At 42.0% G+C, this 9,354-nt stretch overlaps 1 protein-coding gene across 3 annotated transcripts in view; it reads right to left on the bottom strand.

Moving 5' to 3' along the window:
• Positions 1-9,354, bottom strand: part of agbl4 (AGBL carboxypeptidase 4) — a 369,255-nt gene that overhangs the window by 114,492 nt on the left and 245,409 nt on the right. The gene's annotated exons all lie outside the window — the stretch shown is intronic.

Here is a 9,354-nt window from a genome sequence, read left to right as displayed (position 1 = left end):
TGCTAATGGAGACCAGAATAAACTAATATTTTTCTTCATCAAAATTAAATGTAAAATAAATTAATGAAATAATTTAATAAAATAAGAAAATAAAATATATATTGATTGACAGAGTACACATATCAACACAGGGCACACATCTACACTACATAATATCCTACAATAAAGACATGGGCAGGGATTCAATAAAACCCGCATCTCAACCCTGACTGCGGTAAATTGCAGTTTGTGCCCCATAAATGATTTAACAAAGTTTATTTTTTATGCTTTGGTTTTTTTTGTAGGGGGGGCAGAAAATGTGATTGATTTAAAGCCCACCCCTTACTGTAACTCAAAAGGATCTGCAAGATATCACCTTGTTGGTGATTGTGACTGTCTGTGATAAAGCACACATTTGTCATCACAGAAGGTTATCTAAAGGAATCTTTATTTTGGTGTTTGTACATGTGGAAATCATAGTTTGAAATACAGTAAAAGTCAACTTCCTCAACTAATGAGGATATTGCAGCTTTTTGCCCTGCTGTTTCTTTCCAGATACTTCCAGTTAAAGACATGGCATTTCCACAAACCAATCATTATTGTAATCAATACATTCATCTATTACATTCATTCTGTCTCTGTAGGTCCCATTGAGTCATCAACCCCCTGAAATGAAACCAAGAGAAGAGAAGAAGGCCACAGAGATGATTATCTGGTCTGATCTCTGATTCCATTTGTCTGTGGGCGTAAAAGTGTGTCTCAGTCAATGTGTTGCCTGGTGTACCTTTTCTTCACACTAGATGACAAAGGCCATCTGACAGAAAGGAAACTCTTTGTTATAGTAAAATAGTCAGGCTGTTACACAATGGGATGGATTTCTTCACTTGTACTTTAATAGAGTAGCATAGTCGATAAATGGCACTAACAATTTCGTTCTGCTTTGCCTGTCGTAATTGAAAAGTAACTGATGCAGAACTTGGATGCCTTTTCTACTCTGTTATTTAATTTCATTTTTTGATTCAGATCAGACATCAAGGCTCGTGACATAGGTTGCTGTAATTTCACTATGAGTTTCCTCTTGCTGAGGGTTCTGAGAGGTATTGTCCAGTGGAGATTTTTCAGATGGAGAATGAGGACAGGTATCCAGTTGGCTATTTCAGTTGTTGTACTAGAGGTTGATCTCCTATTTCAATGTGGTAGCTAGCTACTACTGCTGTAACCCCAGTGGGGATCTCTCTGGGCAGCTAAAATATTCTCTGTAGTGTACATGTGAGTGGGAAACAGTACCAAAATAAAGCGCTAAGTAATCCACTGATATACACTGAGTGTACAAAACATGACATGGTGAATGCTATGATCCCTTATTGATGTCACCTGTAAAATCCACTTCAATCAGTGAAGGGGAGGAGACAGGTTAAAGAAGGATTTTTAAGCCTTGAGACAATTGAGACATGGATTGTGTATGTTTGCCATTCAGAGGGTGAATGGGCAAGACAAAATATTGAAGTGCCTTTAAACGGGGTATGGTAGTAGGTGCCAGGCGCACCGGTTTGAGTGTCAAGAACTGCAAAGCTGCTGGGTTCTTCACGCTCAACAGTGTCCCATGTGTATAAAGAATGGTACACCATCCAGCCAACTTGACACAACTGTGGGAATCATTGGGGTCAACCTGGTTCATCATCCCTGTGGAATGCTTCCGCCTTGTAGAGTCCATGCCCCAATGAATTGAGGCTGTTCTGAGTGCAAAAGGGGGTGCAACTCAATATTAGGAAGGTGTTCCTAATGTTATGTGCACTCAGTGCTAATGTTCATAGGAAAATTAGTTGTATCAGTTAAATGTCAATCATCCTGGGATAAGACAACGAGAAAAACGAAATTACTTTCTGAAACCGTGAAATAGAAAGACAAAGGACACTTCTACAGGGCTTTAATAAACAAGACCAGTGAGCATCACTGGTAGACGAGATTTCAGCAGCTTCTCGTCTCCAATGGAGGATTACTGTTAATCTAATCTACTGTCCAATGGCTAGGTCCTCAAGCCTGTGTCTGGCACAATAAGACTGCTCAATTCCAGGAGCTGTTGTTTTGAAGTGTCTCAGGCTTAAGACTGAACTTCCCCTGTCCTACCTCAAGCTACCTGACCCCCAGCATGTGCCATAACGGATCTGCACACTAATTCTAAACACTGCACTCAATGTGGAATGAGAATAGATATACTTAAAACCATTAAAACTACAAACCAAAAGTAGGGCTGCCATATGTAAAAATGACATTACACAAGAAACTGTGTAGACTGAAGTTTCCTCACCCTTAAATGTATAAAAGCAGCATGTTAAATACACCTTTATAGCACAGTTATAAGGTAATACAATGAGGACAAAATCTATCCCCTCAGTGGTATTAACAGAGAAGTTGGGCCACATAAAGGTTGAATTTTCCTGAAGCTTTGGGAGCAGTTAACACTGTAAACTTTAGTCAGTGCAGAATCAGACATCATGTCCTGCCAATTAGCTCCTCGCTGCCTCCCTCATTTATCTTTATTGGTGATACATTACCCTGTATTAAAAAGAGACATGAGATAATAGCAATAATGATGTTGATGATGGAATTAGACTGCTGAGACATACGTCATCTCGTTGTGCCTGGAATTCAAAAGGGCTTCGCATATGATCACAGCAGGTCTTTAGTGCCTCCATGCCTGTGTGTTGGATGGGGCTTTCAAGTGGACGTGGGATTTTGGTAAAAACGCTGTGATGCTAGGGATGCATTAACATTAGAGCGCAGCCAATCAAAACAAAGCACCTGTGCCAATCTGTGTGATGGACAGACTCTAGCACAGGTGTGTCCGATGGCTGGCTGGGTTTGATGCCAGCAGGCTGGCATGCAGAACGCCACAGCCTTTGCCAGGCATATGAGCATACAGCAGGGACAGCAGGATAATTTGGAAAACTATTCAAAATATGCCTTAAAGGGATACTTCGGGATTTTTGCAATGCATCCCCTCCCCAGAGTCAGATTAACTTGTGGATACCATTTTTATGTCTCTTTGTCCAGTATGAAGGAAGTTAGAGGTAGTTTCGTGAGCCAATGCTAACTAGCATTAGTGCAATGGCTGGGAGTCTATGGGTATCTACTAGCATCTGACTCTGGGGAAGTAGATAAAGGGCCTCATTGCCAAAATCCCAAAGTATCAAATAAAATAAAATGTTATTTGTCACATGCTTTGTAAACAACAGGTGTAGACTAACAGTGAAATACTTACCTATGGGCCTTTCCCAACAATGCAGAGAGAACAAATAATAGAACAATAATAACACAAGGAATAAATATGCAATGAGTAACGATAACTTGGCTATATACACGGGATACCAGTGCCGAGTCGATGTGCAGGGGTATGAGGTTATTGAGGTAGATATGTACATATAGGTAGGGATAAAGTGACTAGGCAACAGGATGAGTCAAAAGTGTTAGTGCAAAAAGGGTCAATGCAGATAGTTAATTGTTAACCAATAGCTACCCAAACGAACTATTTAGCAGTCTTATGGCTTGGAGGTAGAAGCTGTTCAGGGTCCTGTTGGTTCCAGATTTGGTACATCGATACCGCTTGCTGTGCGGTAGCAGAGAGAACAGTCTATGACTTGGGTGGCTGGAGTCTTTGACAATTTTTAGGACCTTCCTTTGACACCGCCTGGTATAGAGGTCCTGGATGGCAGGGAGCTCGGCCGTATGCATTACCCTCTGTAGCGCCTTGTGGTCGGATGCCAAGCAGTTGCCATACCAAGCAGTGATGAAGCCAGTCAAGATGCTCTCAATGGTACAGCTGTATAACTTTTTGAGGATCTGAGGGCCCATGCTAAATCTTTTCAGCCTCCAGAGGGGGAATAGGCGTTGTCGTGCCCTCTTCACGACTATGTTGGTGTGTGTGGACCATGATAGATCCTTAGTGATGTGGACACTGAGGAACTTCAAGCTCTGACCAGATCCACTACAGCCCTGTCGATGTGAATGGGGACATGCTCAGCCCCTCATTTCCTGTAGTCCGTGATCAGCTCCTTTGTCTTGCTGAGGTTGAGGTTGTAGTCCTGACATCACACTGCCAGGTCTCTGCCCTCCTCCCTATAGGCTGTCTCATCATTGTCGGTGATCAGGCCTACCACTGTCGTTGTTGGCAAACGTAATGATGATGTTGGAGTTGTGCGTGGCCACGCAGTCGTGGGTGAACAGGGAATACAGAAGGGGACTAAGCACACACCCAAGGGAACCATGTTGAGGGTGATCATGGCGGATGTGTTGTTGCCTACCCTCACCACCTGGGGGCGGCCCTTCAGGAAGTCCAGGATAGAATTGCAGAGGGAGGTGTTTAATCCTATGTTCAGCTAAGTGATGAGCTTGGAGGGCACTATGGTGTTGAACGCTGAACAGCATTCTCAGGTAGGTGTTCCTTTTGTCCAGATGGGAAAGGTCAGAAGAAGAAGAGCGCAATAAAGATTCCTTCAGCTGTGGATCTGTTCGGGCGGTATGCAAATTTGAGTGGGTCCAGGGTGTCTGGGATGATGGTGTTGATGTGAGCCATGACCAGCCTTTCAAAGCATTTCATGGTGCTACGGGGTGATAGTCATTTAGACAGGTTACCTTGGCGTCTTGGGCCCACGGACTATGGTAGTCTGCTTGACACATGTAGGTATTACAGACTGGGTCAGGGAGAGGTTGAAAATGTCAGAAGACACTTGCCAGCTGGTCAGCGCATGCACTGAGTATGCGTCCTGGTAATCCATCTGGCCCTGCGACGCTGCCACATCGGACGAGCGTCAGAGCCGGTGTAGTAGGAATCGATCTTGGTCCTGTATTGACACTTTGCCTGTTTGATGGTTCGTCGGATTGTGTAGCAGATTAGTGTCCCACTCCTTGAAAGCGTTGGCTCTAGCCTTTAGCTCAGTGCGGATACTGCCTGTAATCCATGGCTTCTGGTGGGGTTATGTACGTACGGTCACTGTGGGGACGTCATCGTCGATGCACTTATTAATGAAGCCGGTTCCATCGGATGAATCTAGGAACATATTCCAGTCTGTGCTAGTGAAACAGTCCTGTAGTTTAGCATCCGAATCATCGGACCACTTCCGTATTGAGCGCATCACTAGTACTTCCTGTTTGAGTTTTTGATTGTAAGCAGGAATCAGGAGGATAGAGTAATGGTCATATTTACCAAATGGAGTGCGAGGGAGAGCTTTGTATGAGTCTCTGTGTGTGGAGTGAAGGTGATCTAGAGTTTTTTCGCCTCTAGTTGCACAGATGAAATGCTGATAGAAATTAGGTAAAACGGATTTCAGTTCTCCTGCATTAAAGTCACCGGCCACTAGGAGTGCCACCTCTGGTTGAGCATTTTCTTGTTTGCTTATGGCCCTATACATCTTGTTGTGTGTGGTCTTAGTGCCAGCATCGGTTGGTGGTGGTAAATAGACAGCCACAAAAAATATAGTTTAAAATAAATAGTATGGTCTACACCTTATCATGCGAGCAGAACCTTGAGACTTCCATAATATTGGAGATCGCGCACCAGTTGTTGTTAACAAAGAGACACACACCACCTACCCTGAGCTTCCCCGACGCCACCGTTCTGTCCTGCCGATGTATAGAAAAACCAGCTATATTGTATATTTACCATAACCTTGTTCAGCCACGACTCTGAGAAACATAGGACATTACAGTTCTTCAGATCACGTTGATAGGATAGTCTGGAACAGAGCTCATCCAGTTTACTCTCCAGTGATTGCACGTTTGCGATTTATCCACTCTCCGACGTAGTCTCAGGTATCCCACACACTGGCCTCTATAGCGCAGTCTCCTCCTCCTTCGAGTGTCGGGGATTTGGGCCTGGTCCAGGATAATAAATAATTATGTATTTCACTTCTGACTCATTGAAGTAGGAGTCCTCGTCCAAATCAAGGTTAGTGATAGCTGTTCTGATGTCCAGAAACTATTTTCGGTCATAGGAAACAATGACGGAAACATTATGTACAAAAAAAGTTACGATCAGCGCAAAACAATACACAAAATAGCACAATAGGTCAGGAGCCTGTAAAACGGCCACTATTTCCATCTGTGCCATTACCACCAAAAAACCTAAACAACAAAAACAAAAGTATCCCTTTAAGATCACGAGTGTACAGTCATGGTCAAAAGTTTTGAGAATGACACATATATAAATTTTCACAAAGTCTGCTGCCTCAGTTTTTATGATGGCAATTTGCATATACTCCAGAATGTTATGAAGAGTGATCAGATGAATTGCAATTAATTGCAAAGTCCCTCTTTGCCATGAAAATGAACTTAATCTCAAAAAAACACTGCAAAAGTGATAACTAAGTGGCTCGGGGAACAAAACATCGACATTTTGGTTCCATAGCCAGGAAACTCCCCAGACCTTAATCCCATTGAGAACTTGTGGTCAATCCTCAAGAGGCGGGTGGACAAACAAAAACCCACAAATTCTGACAAACTCCAAGCATTGATTATGCACGAATGGGCTGCCATCAGTCAGGATTTGGCCCAGAAGTTAATTGACAGCATGCCAGGGCGGATTGCAGAGGTCTTGAAAAAGAAGGGTCAACACTGCAAATATTGACTCTTTGCATAAACTTAATGTAATTGTCAATAAAAGCCTTTGACACTTATGGAATGCTTGTAATTATACTTCAGTATACCATAGTAACATCTGACAAAAATATATAAAAACACTGAAGCAGCAAACTTTGTGAAGACCAATACTTGTGTCATTCTCAAAACTTTTGACTACGACTGTAAGGTAAACACTCACAGGAAATGAGGGTACGGAAGTGAATCCAAGACAGGCTTTTAAAAACTTGGGCGAGTCTATTGATCAAGGGACTATTTACATAACAATAATGTTTTTTTACATTTTAAGTAGGGTCTTAATAGTGTTCCTTTATTTTGCTTCTTAATTAGCACTTCATAAATAACTAATTGGCCATGAAAGTAGTCAGTTACCAATAAAAAAAAGTGATAGCCCATGAAATGAACAGTGGTCCCCAATAGGCTGAGGGATATTAATTACTAGTGTCGGTTGCCCAAAGACACACTTCCAAACTGACAGCAAGAGCACGAACAAACTTTGTCTAACTCCTTCATTAAATATTTAGAGAGGTATCATTGCTCCCCCTGCCATCCTGCAGTGTATTCTCACTGATACGCCAGAGGAAATTGATATTTTCTTAAAATAACAAATGACTGCTGCAGAAATAGTGATCCTATTTCAGCGCCAAACTATTCAGTTCATTAGGGCCACTCTTCCCCCTGGGTATTTTGTATTGATTGGCGAGGGTCATGGGGCTATATTCTGCACTCTCTAAATATGAAATCTCAAAGATGTATTAGTATGGACGTATAGACTATAAAGAACTGACACCACAGTTAGTCAGTTACTTAGGTAAAACTTGTTGGCAATTTGTTGCATATACAGTTGAAGTCGGAAGTTTACATACACTTAGGTTGGAGTCATTAAAACTCGTTTTTCAACCACTCCACAAATTTCTTGTTAACAAACTATAGTTTTGGCAAGTCGGTTAGGACATCTACTTAGTGCATGGTCGGTTAGGACATCTACTTAGTGCATGACACAAGTAATTTTTCCAACAATTGTTTACAGACAGATTATTTAACTTATAATTCACTGTATCACAATTCCAGTGGGTCAGAAGTTTACATACACTAAGTTGACTGTGCCTTTAAACAGCTTGGAAAATTCCAGAAAATGATGTCATGGCTTTAGAAGCTTCTGATAGGCTAATTGACATCATTTGAGTCAATTGGAGGTGTACCTGTGGATGTATTTCAAGGCCTACCTTCAAACTCAGTGCCTCTTTGCTTGACATCATGGGAAAATCTAAAGAAATCAGCCAAGACCTCAGAAAAGAAATTGTAGACCTCCACAAGTCTGGTTCATCCTTGGGAGCAATTTCCAAACGCCTGAAGGTACCACATTCATCTGTACAAACAATAGTACAAGTATAAACACCATGGGACCATGCAGCAATCCCAGAACAACAGCAAAGGACCTTGTGAAGATGCTGGAGGAAACAGATACAAAAGTATCTATATCCACAGTAAAACTAGTCCTATATCGACATAACCTGAATGGCCGCTCAGCAAGGAAGAAGCCACTGCTCCAAAACCGCCATAAAAAAGCCAGACTACGGTTTGCAGCTGCACATGGGGACACAGATCGTACTTTTTGGAGAAATGTCCTCTGGTCTGATGAAACAAAAATAGAACTGTTTGGCCGTAATGACCATCGTTATGTTTGGAGGAAAAGGGGGGATGCTTGCAAGCCGAAGAACACCATCACAACCGTGAAGCACGGGAGTGCTTTGCTGCAGGAGGGAATGGTGCACTTCACAAAATAGATGGCATCATGAGGAAGGAAAATTATATGGATATATTGAAGCAACATCTCAAGACATCAGTCAGGAAGTTAAAGCTTGGTCGCAAATGGATCTTCCAAATGGACAATGACCCCAAGCATACTTCCAAAGTTGTGGCAAAATGGTTTAAGGACAACAATGTCAAGGTATTGGAGTGGCCATCACAAAGCCCTGACCTCAATCCTATAGAACATTTGTGGGCAGAACTGAAAAAGCGTGTGCGAGCAAGGAGGCCTACAAACCTGACTCAGTTACACCAGCTCTGTCTGGAGGAATGGGCCAAAATTCACCCAACTTATTGTGGGAAGCTTGTGGAAGGCTACCTGAAACGATTGACCCAAGTTAAACAATTTAAAGGCAATGCTACCAAATACTAATTGAGTGTATGTAAACTTCTGACCCACTGGGAATGTGATGAAAGAAATAAAAGCTGAAATAAATCATTCGCTCTACTATTATTCTGACATTTCACATTCTTAAAATAAAGTGGTGATCCTAACTGACCTAAGACAGGGAATTTTTACTAGGATTAAATGTCAGGAATTGTGAAAAACTGAGTTGAAATGTATTTGGCTAAGGTGTATGTAAACTTCCGACTTCAACTGTATCATGAATATTTCAAATATTTTCACTGAGGTAAACATGTCAATATGACAAACAATGGGCAGCAAATGTCTAAGTTATTCAGGTTTATTTAATCCATCTGATAACGAGAAAACTAAATAAAAAATGTCACAGTATATTTCTATTTTTTCCATGTCCACAAACTGCCAGCCTACTAAACACATAGGCCTAGCTGTTAGGGATGCTTTGGTCATAGGGAATAGGGTTTAATGCTTATCCCTACAGCCCCTGGAGCTGCCACAAATGGAGGCAGCAAGTGACACATTGAAGTTGGTGTGACAGCAGCTTGCCTGTGGGATTGCACCAGAGGCCA

Source organism: Coregonus clupeaformis, chromosome 20, assembly GCF_020615455.1.
Source record: "Coregonus clupeaformis isolate EN_2021a chromosome 20, ASM2061545v1, whole genome shotgun sequence".
Taxonomy (NCBI): Eukaryota; Metazoa; Chordata; class Actinopteri; order Salmoniformes; family Salmonidae; genus Coregonus; species Coregonus clupeaformis.
Note: the sequence above shows the minus strand (reverse complement) of the source record. Positions and strands in the feature narration are given on the sequence as shown.